This window comes from Drosophila subobscura, chromosome U, assembly GCF_008121235.1.
Source record: "Drosophila subobscura isolate 14011-0131.10 chromosome U, UCBerk_Dsub_1.0, whole genome shotgun sequence".
Classification (NCBI taxonomy): Eukaryota; Metazoa; Arthropoda; class Insecta; order Diptera; family Drosophilidae; genus Drosophila; species Drosophila subobscura.
In genome coordinates, this window is record NC_048534.1 from 19,335,966 (window position 1) to 19,351,236 (window position 15,271).

At 33.4% G+C, this 15,271-nt stretch overlaps 1 protein-coding gene and 1 long non-coding RNA gene across 3 annotated transcripts in view; both read right to left on the reverse strand.

Annotated features, from left to right (window-relative positions):
* Window positions 1-15,271, reverse strand: part of LOC117901953 (zinc finger protein ush) — an 87,664-nt gene that overhangs the window by 42,744 nt on the left and 29,649 nt on the right. The window lies entirely within an intron of this gene.
* On the reverse strand, window positions 9,648-9,949 carry LOC117901962. Its single transcript, XR_004649348.1, has 2 exons — window positions 9,783-9,949; window positions 9,648-9,718 (listed from the first exon to the last, which is right to left on the reverse strand). It is a non-coding gene; the product is annotated as an uncharacterized LOC117901962 (long non-coding RNA).

Consider the following 15,271-nt stretch of genomic DNA (forward strand, 5'->3'; position numbering starts at 1 on the left):
ATGATTTTCGATGAGCATTTAAAAATCCTGGAAAACCTCATGCTTATTTTGGAGGATCTGGAGGAAAAGGAGCTCCAATACTCCAAGTTCGGGTTTCACTATAAGCTGTGCGACGGAGCGACGACGATGCTACCGATGGACCTGATACATGCCTTTGTCATACGTTACCGGCAAAGAAAGCCCAAGCTATAGACCTTATGCTTAAATATTATAGATTAAATAACAGAATGAATCCCACTCCAAAAAATAAAATATTTACTTGAAAATATAAATACGTTGTTTTTTTTTTTTTTTTAAAGCTAATTTTTTAAACATTTTCATTATTAGCTTATCATTATAATTTAAATCATTTTTCTTAAAAAAAAAAAAAAAAAAATTTAAGGTTTTCTTTTTGCTTTTAAAAATTCCATATAGGATACAGTAATGACCACATGTACTTGAAAAATATCCTTGAAGTAGTTGTTTATTGAATGTAAACTTTAATGAATTATTCCTTAATAATTTTAAAAATTCTTTCTTCTGAGGATATTGACCATAGGAGTCAAAAAATTCAGCTGAATGCTTACTATCAAAGTAAAATGCAACCCAATGCGTTCCTGGACGGTTTGAAGAATCTGTGTTAGCTATTATTAAAGCAGGATATTTAGAAATTACTTTTGGGAGCCTATCAGAGGGATAAACGCCTTTAAAAATTGTTTTTTTTTTTTTGAATGCTTGGAGAGCAAATTATCGATTTGCAATGTATTCATTTTACAGAAGAACACGTATATTTCGATGTTTATCAATATCAATCATTGAGTCATATTCACAGTACACCAGACAAGTAACTGCTTCTGTAAGAGGCTCAGAAAAACGTCCTTCAATTCGGATGGATCCTTGAGAAATCAAATTTGAGCATACAGTTGAATTATGATGATCTGCAGTTAAGTCAAATGCTAATATAAAACTGTTTTTATCAAACATTTCCTTTGTGATTTTTGCAAGCCTCGATCATAATGTCTTATGCCACTTGATCTGAATAACATATTATATCCTCTAGAGCTTTGAGCATTTTCGGAATTCGAGAAATCAAATTCAAGTGCCTGCGATGGTACTTGCACACCATTTACCATTAGATTAAAGCGTTGAATTTTAAAATGATCAAAGTTGAATGGATTTAATGTCCGATTTCCTGAATATGATTTGTTTTTACCATGCAAAAAGCTAAGAAATTAGGAAGCTGTCCAATAACTGCGTTGTCAATTGATAGCGTATTATTTCCTGGATATATTGTAAATGATTTTACTTGAACTTTGCTGTATGGATAAATGGCATTTTTAGTTTGTAAAACATGATGATGGGCCAATAAAATGCTTGGATTAATAGTTATGTGATTCATGAAAAGTTGCGCTTCCAATATCTTAAGACTTGACTCAGTATCAGTTTCCATCAAATAAAATGCTAGTTTTTCAATGCTAAAAGTTATCCTCAAATCAACATTATTTATGAGTAATTTTGGCTGATTAAATATATCTCCATGAACTTTTCCGAACAGTTCAACCTTATTACTGTTTTGAAATATATTTTTGAGCAGAATGTTCCCATCGGTGTTAACATATTGACCAGATATTAATTTTCCATAATTAGGATAATACCCTTGAGTAGCTAAGTGACTTTCACTGGCATCACTGCCATAGTTTAAAATCGTTTGCAAATACGATCTATAATGATAGTTATTATCGCTCTGAGAAACCAATATATTATTTAAGTAGACTGATGAACTTCTGAACATTGAATGCAAAATATTATTAACTACTCCAACATTGTTTCCTTCAATGACACCATTATCATTTTTTTCTTAGCTGTACAACAAGTCTTAAGTAAACACTTGACAGGTCTCTATATGTTTCACCATTTCCTAAGCACACGAATTCAATTGAAGAAGCACTGTCCAACGATGCTATGGGGTTGTATGAAACTTCTTCAGTTCTCAGAATAGAACTTTGTGTGGGATGTGGTTCAAACAGATCCAATTCGCTTTTCATACATTCTATATGGGTGGTCATTTTGATTTCGAAAAAATATCTTTTTATGTTTAATTTCTTGGATGATTTTTTCTTTATTGATCTCGACTGCGTATGTTTGCGTCCTTGTTTAGATGATAAATGAGCTCGTTTTTTTCCTAGACCTTCCCTTTTTATTCTTTTTACCTTCACCATTTTGGAATCGTGTAAATTTATTTATTGCTTTATTTGATAGATTTTGCAGTGCAATTTTGCTTTGTTCTTGGATAATGTTTCTTAAAGGTTTTCGACCAAACTCATTTATTACAGCCTTTCCAGTTTCAGAGGCTTGATTTTTAATAGCGTTTATCCCCGAAAGGAATAGTGGTTTTATATAATTAAAAAAGACCACTAAAGAAATTTCCAATTCCTCTACCTTGTTGGATAACTCTGGGTGTCACATATAGACTTCCTATATGATTTAACCCACCACCGCATTGATTTAAATAATATTGTTGATAAGATCTCGTCATGATGACTATTTCTACTCTGAACTAATTAAGATTTGTACTGTTTTATTTATAGCATTTCGATTCGTTTTCTGAAGTGTAGAGTAATAAATATTGGAACTGTTGAAGATTCAAATGGTACTTTATATCCTTTGGAATCAGTAATTAATATTGAAATTTCCTTTGGTGACCATATTTCAATAGGATAATATTCAATATTTTTGAATTGTATGAGTTGCTCTTTTCCATTGAAATATAATACTCGAAGACATCGGGGTCTCTTGTTTCCAACACATCTTGGCTTAATAATGTCAGTGTAAACAAAAATTAATCCATTTTCAAAAACTTCAGACTCAATTGATTCATTTTCATATCTAAATGTTTCCCCATTTACTAAGCTAATAACGAATTCTGTTGTTTCTGCAGACATAATCGATGAATTATTATGATTGTCTGGTGCACATTTATTAAGATATAAGTCTGTGATTCCAACTTCCCATTCGTCATTCATGTTTTCAGGAATATTTACAATGTTTGTAAATGCACACTTAACGTTATCATTAAAGACATTTAATGAATCATTACTGAGTAATGTAACGAAAAACTGTGTTGTAAATGTCATTTTTGGTTTTATGTTCTTCTCCGTTTATTAATTGTAGGAAACCCAATTAATTTTGTTTTTTCCAATTTGCAAAGGTTCTCTGTTTCTAACAGATCTACTCAACTTTTCCCGTCCGCTTACGTATTTCAAGTCTTGTAATGGTTTTTGTTCACTTTTATCCCTCTTAAGTTTTGCTCTTAGTTTTTGCTGCTTATCGGTAAGCTTTACTTTAGACACTGCTTGTATTTTTGATACTTGAGTGTCTACAAATGGAGTATCTAAAAATGATGTGTCCTTTACTTTACGTTTATTATGCGTTGACTTAAAAGTTTTTTCAGGCATTAAATCTTCATCGTCGCTGAGATTAGGTAAATCATGGGACTCATTATCTATTGAGAGTTCCTTTTTTGGATTAACATTATTTTTTATTGTAAAGAATATCAGTTGTTGGCATTACATCAAACCCGACTGAGTCGTCTTGTGTTTGTGTTCCAGTGGTTTTAGATGATGGATGTGATGTTTTTAGACTAGGTCGTACATCCATTGTCTTATTTCTTTTTTTATTTTGATAGTAACACAATTCTTGACGTATTTTGATCCATTTATTATAGTCACTAGTTTTCTTATCATTTTAAAATAGGTAAAAATGTTATATTTATTAAATCGTTTTCATTTCCGCCTTTTATTAGTTTTTGATAAGCATTCGGACGCATTAAAATTACTTTGCTTAATTGATGCGTATTTCTAAGCATTGTTTAATATTTTTCCAAAAATCCCCGAGAGCAATGAACTGATTAGAATTGGTAAAAATCCTCCCTTTTGGATTAGAACTTTTCTCTTGGAATTGATTGAACGTTTTGGACATGAAATATAACGTAATGCATTTTTATACTTTTTGAGAGCATATAGTTGAGATTTTGATATCTTATGATTTCCTTGTAATGTGTTCAACACTATTTCCACTAATGCTTTCACCAACTCAATATCACAATTACCTATAATTGCATTTCGAAGTTTGTGGTTGGCCCTTTTGAGCACATACAATAAATGTTTGTTCGCTTTCAATCGATTTAGATCTTTTTTTGTAAACCATTTTCATCAGCAAAGCAAATGGTGTACACAGAATTAAAAATATCTGTTCGAAATCTCAGGAGATCATTTATTCCCTGAGTAAGGTCAATAAGTAAATAACCATGTGGCTCATCTGTGACCTCCTTATATATTCTAAATAGCTCCTGAGAGTTCTCAGGATAAATTTGTCTTGCCAAGCATTGAAATTGCAGTTTATCTCTGGGGTTTTGAATGCAACGATGTATTTTGTGTTTAGAGAAATATCTCGCGTATGTGATGATTTATGAAAGATGTTTTGTGTAACTACTATTACAGATAAGTTCCTGTGGTGAGATCCTCTCGTGAAAAGCTCGCATACATTTTTATTAAATGCCCCCATCATCAAGTCATCTAATATTAAAAGAATGGGTTCATTCGCTTCATTTTCAATTTGTTCAGGAATTCCTTTATAGTATTCGATGTTATTGAAATTTGGCTTAGCGTGTTCCTCACCATAACACCACAGTATTCGATCAATTGAAATACTTAGCATTTCATTCCTATTGTTTATTAAATTTTCTAAAAACGTTGTCTTTCCAGACCCTGAAGGACCACAAATTAGCATTGTAAAAGGATGTATAAATTGTTTTAAACATAGCTGATGTTTTTTTTAATAAGTTTTATTTATTGAAAATTTATATAATATTTTCTATCCTTAAAAAACAATTTATTTAGGTTTCTCCTGATCGCGTTTTTGTGACAGTTCTTTTCGTAATGAGTATCAGAACCGCAATAATTGCAGTAAACAAGTTCTGTGTATCCTCTGTTGCGTTGATCACTTCCAAACATACGCTTAAAGAAGTCAATTTTAAACAACTACTTTATGCAAGCGCTTATTCCATACTGGGATTTTATATTCTATACATATGTTTCACCATTACAGTATAAATCATAGTTAGAATTTTCCAAGAAAACAAAAAGCTTGAATACATTATTTAGTGCACATCTAAGAGGAATTTTTTTTGTGAATTCTACAGTTGGTATAATAATTTGGAAATAAGGTCAGACTTTTTCCTATATCAATATCAATAATGGTATTTGTTAAAAATACTTAGACAAGAACTTCTTCTTAATTCCACCACGTACTATTACGGTGCTAAATCTGTTAAGTGGTGATAGTATTTCACCTAAACTTAAATACGATATTTCACCATCTGACCAGTCCAATCCATTTATGGTCTGACGGTGCATGTTCTGCTGTTTAATCATTTCATGATCCAATTCATTTTAGATGATATGGTGGTTTGAAATGAAAGAAGTTTGGCGTTACTGATCCGGTTTGCATAAACGCCAATTCTTTAATAAAAAGTTGTTTATTATTCCCAAAGAGATATTGAAAATCAACTATCACGCTTGAATTCCTGTCGATCGAGTTCATGTCGGCTTAAGATTTTTTAAGAAACTGAATGAATCAGTGATATCTTTCCCCTTTATATACCACCCAATTCCGCAAGAGTTCTTAGTTTAAAAAAATCATTCAACCCTAATGGACACGCTGCAAAAAAGAATTAGGTCCACCAGAAAGAAGCAAGACCACGAAGTCATTTTCGGGCTCGAATATTATGTAGTACATAATTTAAAACTAAAATGCGGCTTTTCAACTACACGAAAATTCACACCAATGATCTGGATGCAACAAAGCAAAAACAATTTCATTGGACTGGACAAAGATGAATGGATGCAGTTGATTACCTACAAGGAGTATATTCAATTAAAACTTGATCAGTATGATTTCTTGATGCCTGATACAATTATAGATCATCCCCTATTGACCACTATTAAATGTAATTTTAGATTCAGAAAATCCGATAAGCAGTATGTTTTTATAATAAATCAGTTTGGAAATAAGATTGAATTTGATAGCGAGTCCTGGAGATCATTTTTAAGATTAGGTATATTTTTTACAACATTTTTATGTTGGAATACGATACTTAAACAACAAATTACATTCCTGTACTATAATAATATTATTCCTAAATGTGCTGCTTTACAAAAATTTGATATTCAACTCTCTGACTTGGATGGTACTTATGATAAAAATGTTCAAATAGATTTAACGCGTTTATGCTTTGAAAAAAAAAAAAAAATGTATATTCAAATAAAACGCGATGTTCTTGAGTATAATCAATCACTTTTGAATACGCAATCATCCAGAAACAATAATAAAAAATAAAAATAAAAATGAGTAAACAACAAGTTGTGAATGAAATACATAAGCCTGCCAGAAAAAACTTTATCCGACGTAAATTCGTTCAGATGGGCATTAATGATACTTGGCAAATCGACTTAGTTGAAATGATACCCTATTGTAAGGAAAATAAAGGATTTAGATATTTGCTAACCGTGATTGATACATTCTCAAAGTATGCATATGCAGCTCCCGTTAAGTCGAAAACAGCATTAGATGTGCTATCAGCAATGAAAAAAAATATTAAAACTATCTAACCATAAACCTAAAAATATTCAATCTGATCAAGGAAAGGAGTTTTTTAATGCATCCTTCACTGAGCTTATGAAAACAAATAACATAAACCATTACCATACATATACACACCTAAAAGCATCTATTTGCGAGCGTTTTAATAGAACATTAAAAAATCGTATGTGGAAAATGTTTAGTATGCAGGGAAATCATACCTGGATTCATAACTTGAAAGATCTAGTGAATGATTACAATAATTCATATCATCGAACCATAAAAATGAATCCTGTAGATGTCAACAAACAAAATGAGGAGTTTATATTGAAAACAGCTTATAATATTTGCAAGGTTTTCCCTAAACATAAGTTTTCCATTGGTGATCCTGTTAGAATAAGTAAATATAAGGGTATTTTTACAAAGGGATATGAACCTAACTGGACAACCGAGGTTTTTAAAATTTCAAAAGTAAAGTCTACCAGTCCAGCAACATATGAACTGGAAGACTATATGGGGGGAAATGATTAAAGGATCATTTTATGAACAAGAACTTCAAAAAGTGAAAGATGAAAATGCTTTCTTAGTGGAAAAAATAATCCGACGAAAGAAGGATCAAGTTTTTTTGTTAAATGGTTAGGGTTTGATGAAACACATAATTCCTGGATAGATAAAAAAGTATATTAAAATAATTGAATAGAAAGAAAAATTTTTTTTTTTTTTATCTCGTTTTATTTTTTAATATACAAAATAGTTTAAAAAACATAATATTTATAGATATTTATAATTTAAATTTTTCTATAATATATGCTCATTATTACTAGGATCTATAATATTTACAATTTCAAAGTGATTATGTGCTAACGTTGAAATATTATCGGATAATATAAATCTTTTGTCATCCTTATAATTTAGACTTATCTTATTTACAATTTCAGTGTAAATTTTATGACCTCTACTTCTGATTACTCTCTGCTGTCCATAATATGTTTTTATGTTTAATGCATTCAATATACTGAGCATGTGATAATCTTTTAACTACCGACTTTTTTACTCCTTTAATCTTTTTGACGTTATGGTCAGTGCTATTATCTTTGGCAACTAAATAAGAGTATGCTTTCGCTTTTAACCCTGCAAATGAGGTCATTATTCGACCCGCATTTTCGTCTTTCATTAATCCTAGTTCTTTGTTATTGGCCCGATTTATCCCGAAAATGTTTGACTCTTGGTAATTTGAGGTATCAAAGCGACTAGGATTGTCTTTAATTAATTGATAAAAATCTTCTTTTGATGATATAATAAATGAATCTGTATCCATGTAGAGTATTTTTGATGATGGGCATTTTATAGAATGAAAATTATAGAAATAGTCATACATTAACCATTTTGAAAGTTCTAGTACACAAACTCCAATGTATATGGGTTTATCATAGAAAATTCTTGATTTAGTGGACTCAATGGCAGCTAAATTTTCACCAAAGATTTCAACACTGTGAAAATTATGTCTAGCTATGCGTTGTCTAAACCCTGCGGAATTTTGTCTTGAATTATAATGTTTAATTAATGCGACCTCACGTCGCTTTTCTACATTCTCCATCGTTTTACCGTAGACAGCATTAACCATTAATTTATAAAAAAGTTTATCTCAAACTCATTCTTAGCTACTTTTCTATGGGATGTATTTAGATCAATATAGGGTTTAAGCCAACATGATTGCTTAAAAGATAATACTCGCGATATTTTTTCTAAAATCATCCCTTGTTCTATGCATAACTGTAACTGTTTTATATGTAATATATAATTCTTTTTATCAGATAAGTCCGCTATCAATTTTGATTGTTTTCCGCCTGGAGGAATCTTGTTTTCGGGGCAGAATGGTAAACTATTATGTTTATTGTGTATAGAATCAGGATATTTCAGATCTACTTCTAAGATGTATCCTACATCCCCGCAAGCAGATATACTTAGAGCGTTGAAAGATTGAATTTCATCGTTACTTAGAAATTTGAAATTGGAATACGGAAGTGGCTGACTCATTGCCCAACCATATAAATTGTTAGCATCAATGTACGCTAGATAGTTTATAGGTTCACTAGCCCTGAATCTTTCATTTAAATATTTATTATTTGCCGTAGCTAACCGTTGAGTGCATTGAGTTAACCCTCCGCGTACTGAAGTTTTTCAAAAGTTATATATATCAGGATCACTAACTAGCTCCAATTCTATCTTTGTATATTTAAGCATTGCATCCCATGAAACAGAAGGAGCAGTAACATAATTTATTGGGTCTAACTTATATATTCGTGAGCAAATACTCCTAAAGTTTTCAAACACATCAGCAAGAATTAAAACATCGCTTTCTAAGTATAATTTCAAATAATCTCGAATACTGCAGCAATTAAATGTTCTCCAAACCTTCTGAGCAAAATTATAGTCTTCTAAACTACACTCCTCATCACTCAGTGAGTTGAAAAAAAAAATTCTCTCGAAGGTAGTTGGGGTTCATCAAATTTGTTAAAGCTATCTAAATATTCATATGGAAATACTCCTTTTCGCCTTAGCATATCAAATTTTTCCCCTTGATACTTGTTTTTTAAAATTTTAAAATTTGATGGATCCATATAACTAGCAAGTTTTTCTAAGCTCGAATTTAAAAATCTATTTGAATCTATGTATCTTATTTTATAATGTTGATGATTTGAAAAATCAATCTCAACAATTTGAGTTAGCGCAATGTATAACTCTTTGTTACACGGTATGGGCTTAAGTTCATCTTTTATTGATGTTACAAATAAATGAATATCATAACGAGACAAGTTATGAAAAACTACCGGAAAAAAAGGATCGCTTAGTTTAAATGTTTGCTTACAAACCTTATGAATAGGACCTACATATTGGCCTGTGAATTGGTTAAAAAACTTCTCCCGGTCGTCAGTCGAAATGGGCTCATCACAGGCATAGCACTCTCCATGTTCCTGATAGTCCTCATCCCAAATGTTGAACTCGTAGATTGGTTTTTTAGCGGATAACCAGTACTTCTCATAAAGTCCCATGGTTTTCGATCGAAGCACTTGGCAGAATTGATCGATACAATCTGGTCCTGAAATAGCGTAAATCTTAATGTTTTAACTGTTTTACTACCTTTAGATTATGATAATATTTACCTTCATATGTCCACATCTCATTTTAAATGATGATTATAGTTATGTACAACATAAAATGACACTGCACATGCCGTATGCTTCTGAGCCATAGTGGTAGATGATTTTAAGGGATCATTCAGATTCCTATGAAAACTTTCCAATACAGCTTCGATATCAGCATAAATGACCACAGGGGAGATAGTTTTTGATGAAACTTTTAAAACCGTTTTGGTATTTGGAGTAGGATATTGTGCAGCAACTTTTCCGCACTCTTTATTGTCATGGGTGGTATTTGTGGTAGTATAAAATTGTAAAGCAATTTTCACAAAAATATGCAGAGCAATGGGATTTATTATGTTGAGAATAGCATAATTTTTTCATGCACGTTATATAGGCATAATGCATCATTTGCAAAGAGTCATTATTAATTCCTAATAGGTTGATGTGATGTCCTCGAATTCCTTTAGTCCTCACTGTTGGTCCTACTACGTTCTTTCCATTGTCATCGATTTCATACACATTTATGCTAATATTAGGATTGGATAATTCAAATCTCTTTATTCCTTTGTTTGTGATTGGAAACTCAATCCCAGAAAAATCCAGTCTCACTCCGTCGTCATAGCAAATTATGTCTTGTCTGATGTCTATCATTCGATAATATGAAGGGTTTGTTAACTTATCTCGCGATTTTTTTTTTTTGGTTTGCAGTTGAGAATGTAGTGCTCAAGTGCCGCCTATATGCAAATGATGCTAAAATTGACCACTTGAAGCAATAATCATCTTCATTTTTAACATTTATTAATGCATTTCGAGATTTTATTTTATTGGGAGCTGGTATAAATCTATTTACAGCGATATGCTCCAATTTAATTATTGTCAGCTCAAAATATTCAAATTTTTTTTATTGCCCAACCTGAATCCTTCTCCTGGAATTCACTACTTAGAGTGATTAAAAGGTCAACGGCCTCATTTAGATGTTCATCAATCTCATCATTTGCATATATAGACTTATATGATGTCACGAAATGCTTCATCGTTTCCGATAAGGTTTCATCATCTGTTTGTTTGACATACAGTCCATATACTTTTAGATTGAACTTAGCCGACCCGTACTCACTCATACAGTAACGCACTAATTTGGTTAAGTCCGCTTTGCAATCATTATAAAATTCTTTTAAATCGAGCCGGTCACTTTTATCAGAGCGAACACGATATGATTTTAACGGAAATCGTGACTCTGTTGAAATTACGATAACATTTTCATTATCTTCGAGTTGCGCTGCTGTTGCATTCTTATGTTTCTCTGACATTATATGACGCATTTCCCTGGACGTTGGGTAACTTTCACCGCAAGTTGTACAGGTGATAGTGGGTTTTTCAATAGAAGTCTCCAATCTACGACGTTTTGATGCGCCTGACGTTGATGCTTCTTGATCGCTTGACCCTTTGGTCATAAGTACTTCAAAAGCATTTAAACGGTTCGAGCATTCCTCATAATGAGCATACCATTCTTTTAATTTAAAGGACTTAGAGCATTGATCACACACAATTTTAGATTCCATTTTTTTTTTTTTATTTTATTTTTTTTTTATCACTAACCACTTGCAACCACTTTCACTATTAGAATAGGACTAAGGGATTTGTGCATCCATGAGGTTCTATTTATCTGGCACTCACTTGACCGTTGAATGAACAAAGGTTCTGTTATCTTTTCCAAACCTGTTTCAAAAACCTCCCCGGCATTCTACCTAAAATCTACTTCTTCTTTTTGTGGAATCCTCTATTAGAAAAAACCATGTTGGAAACGAATCCTATGAGTCTCTTGTTAGAGTGAAATTTGCACCAATCAAAGTAAAAAAAAACTATCCATTGAAAATAAATATTGTTTTAAATTTATATTGTATTTATTATATATTATTTGTAGAAAAATACATAAATTAATTGTATTAAACATAAATAAGAATATTATTAAAATTTCGTTTCGGCTCTTTCTACCGCAGCTATTAAATCGGCATTATCTTCGTCGCGAAGAAGTTCCTCGAATCGTTTTTTGCCCCCTTCGTCATTATCATCGACCAAATCGAATATACTGTCATCATCCGGGAAGTTGAATGTTTGAATTTCGTCAATCGGAGCAGCAGTCATTAGGTCATCGAGACTATCATCCCATACAATATCACTTAAGACGTTCCCTTGCATTATATATTCTTGCGTTTTAATTCCGAATATCTGCGAAAGGTCCACGGAGTCGGGCTGGGTGTCCAGATCTATAGCTGCCTCAGGTTGCGAGTTTATAAAAATAATTTCGAGGTCGTCCATCTCAGTTTAGAATCCAATAGTTTATGATAAGGCTTGTAGCTGTGAGTAGCTATTATATGGGCATGTGACTATAGGACAGTGTTAGGCATACACACAGACAAAAGAAATGATAACGAAAGTAAACGAACAGTCTAGGGTCTAGGATGTCCTTTTACAGAGAAAAAAACCATAAAAAACGAAAAGAGATAAACGTCCCATAAATTAAATAGTGCCGCAGATTCATTTGAAAGGGACGGGATGAAACACTTGCTTGAGGGATGTTTGACCAGATTCATTTGAAAGGGGCTGGATGAAACACTTGCTTGAGGGATGTTTGAATCGTTGTAGGGACCCAAATCACATAAGCAGGGAGAGAGGGATAGTTGTTTGATGCTTGTAGGTAACCAATCATATAAGCAGAGAGAGATGGATAGTTGTTTGATGGTTGCTGTCCAGGATTATTGATCATGGATTTTTGACAAAGTTAGTTCACATTTTGTCCGCTAGGGGCGCCACAAAAGTAGTAGGGATTTAGGGGATTGGTTTAGACTCGCCACAAAGTAGCATTCGATATAGGAGTGTAGTATATTTACTATAAGTCGAATTAATTAATTTTTGTCTTCTCATCCTTTATGACTCCATCCTTGTTGTGAGCTCTTACCATGCAATATTTCCATATGCTTGGCTAAATATTAGATCCAGAAAGCATTTACATATATTCACAATGTAATGTTAATAAATATCCTAAAAGTATGTATTTTAGCATGATCATGTAAGTAACAGATCCTATAAGAATTTATTTCTTAATAGGAATGTTAATGGTAGTAACGATCCTTGCTAAGCAGAATATCCCATAGCAGGCAACACTAGCGCCAAGTAGTGAGAATGCACTCGAATATCGAGATCATAAACCACTTTCACCGATGTGGAGCCCCCTTGTGTCAATTTACTCGAATATCGCGTTCATGAACCACTTTTCCGATGTGGCGCCCCCTGGTGAGAATTTTACCTTGGGTACCAACCCCCTAAATCCCTACTACTTTTGTGGCGCCCCTAGCGGACAAAATGTGAACTAACTTTGTCAAAAATCCATGATCAATAATCCTGGACAGCAACCATCAAACAACTATCCATCTCTCTCTGCTTATATGATTGGTTACCTACAAGCATCAAACAACTATCCCTCTCTCCCTGCTTATGTGATTTGGGTCCCTACAACGATTCAAACATCCCTCAAGCAAGTGTTTCATCCAGCCCCTTTCAAATGAATCTGGTCAAACATCCCTCAAGCAAGTGTTTCATCCCGTCCCTTTCAAATGAATCTGCGGCACTATTTAATTTATGGGACGTTTATCTCTTTTCGTTTTTTATGGTTTTTTTCTCTGTAAAAGGACATCCTAGACCCTAGACTGTTCGTTTACTTTCGTTATCATTTCTTTTGTCTGTGTGTATGCCTAACACTGTCCTATAGTCACATGCCCATATAATAGCTACTATTGTTTAGTTTATTAGCTACGAAAGTTGCGTGGGGGCAGAATCAAGAGTGGAGAATATAGACAGATGGATGGAAAAGAGAGCGGGAGATAAAGTTGACAAATTTTGCTTTTAAGGGCAGCTAATGAGGGTGTAGGAGGAAGAGGAGAAAGAGCAGCCGCAGAGGGAGTAATAGTGGATGGGAGACCCCGCTTATTAGCCCATAAAAGCGGCACACAAAAACTGCCGATTCAGCTGTGACAACAAATCAAAACCCCATAACGAAGGCCTAGGATCTCCGAGGGGGCCACAACAATATTTCTGCTGTTTCAGCCAAACTTGAGAGAGCATTAAGAAGGGAGAAGACGAGTAGATGGGAGATAGGCTGTCTGAGATACTCAATGTCTGCCAAAATGTATTAAAATATAATAATTCTTGTACTTATCGCAGCTCTAAAATCGCATTTAAATGTACATTAAACAAGGGGGGAGAGACATGAGAGGCAGGGAATTGAATGGGGAGTATGAAATGGAAGGGAAGATTAAAGTCCATCTTCGTAAATGGAACTAGTCATACATCTGAGCAGCAGAAAACTTTAAAAAATTATTTGAGGAAAATAGAAAACAGAAAAAATTAGTTTAGCAATCTCAAAATAATTGTAAAATAATTATTCTTTGCATTTCCATAAAATCTTCTAGAAATTGTAGGATTTCAATGCCCATTGAATCTTCTCGAAGCGTTGTCTGGAGTTTTCCTTGGAATCTCCATTGAATTTTCAATCTATTTTCTATACGAAGTCTAAATATCAAAAATCTATCAAATCTTCTGCAAATTGAAATTAAATTTCCATATAATCTTCCTTGAAATTTTTTTGAATCGACTTTGAATCTCCACTATATTTTCATAGCAGTTTTCATTTTCCTAATACTTTATTTTATTTTCAATAACTAATTCTCGAATTAATTTCTCTTCAAAAAATTAATTCACATCCCATTATCCTTTACCTACGCTAATGCTAACATTCCCACCATTTCTTGCGTCTCCACCATCCCCACAAAAAGTTCTGCTCATTTCAAGGCTAAACTCATTCCAAACGGGACTTCTTATGCTGACTCTGTCACTCCTTAGCTTAAGGATGCCAACGCGGACACACCACCACCTGGCGGCTGTGGTTCCTTCTCCCGTGCGGCCGACCGTTACTTTGTTTGTGTTTTTGTTGAGTTTCGCGACCGGCATCGAACAGGCGCTCAGCAGAATAGAAAGCCAACAAAGAGAGAGAAAGAGAGCGAGCCAAACAAAAACGAAGCAATCCGAAAAAAGGCAAACAACAAAAAGACGATGCAAAAGGAGCAAAAACGAAAGGAAGGAGTGTTTTTGTGTGTGTTTGATTGTTTGTGTATTTGTGTTTCTGTGTGTGTGTGTGGAGTGTACGCAAAATAAAAACAGCCTCAAAGATAAACAACAACATAAAAACCACGCAAACACTCACACACACTTACAGGCAGCAGTCAAAAGCCGGCCAAAGAGAGCGAAGTAGAGAACAACAACATAAAAAGTGTTTGAGAGAGTAAGAGTGGGGAGAGGAGAGAGAGAGAGCAAGCCAGACAGCAGCAGCAGCAACAGCAGCAACAGCAGTTGAGCGAGGGGTGGCAGAGGCAGAAGGCAATCAAAACGTATTAACAAACACAACCAAAAAGAAGTGTACAAGAACAAACACAAATGCAAATGCAAATACAAAT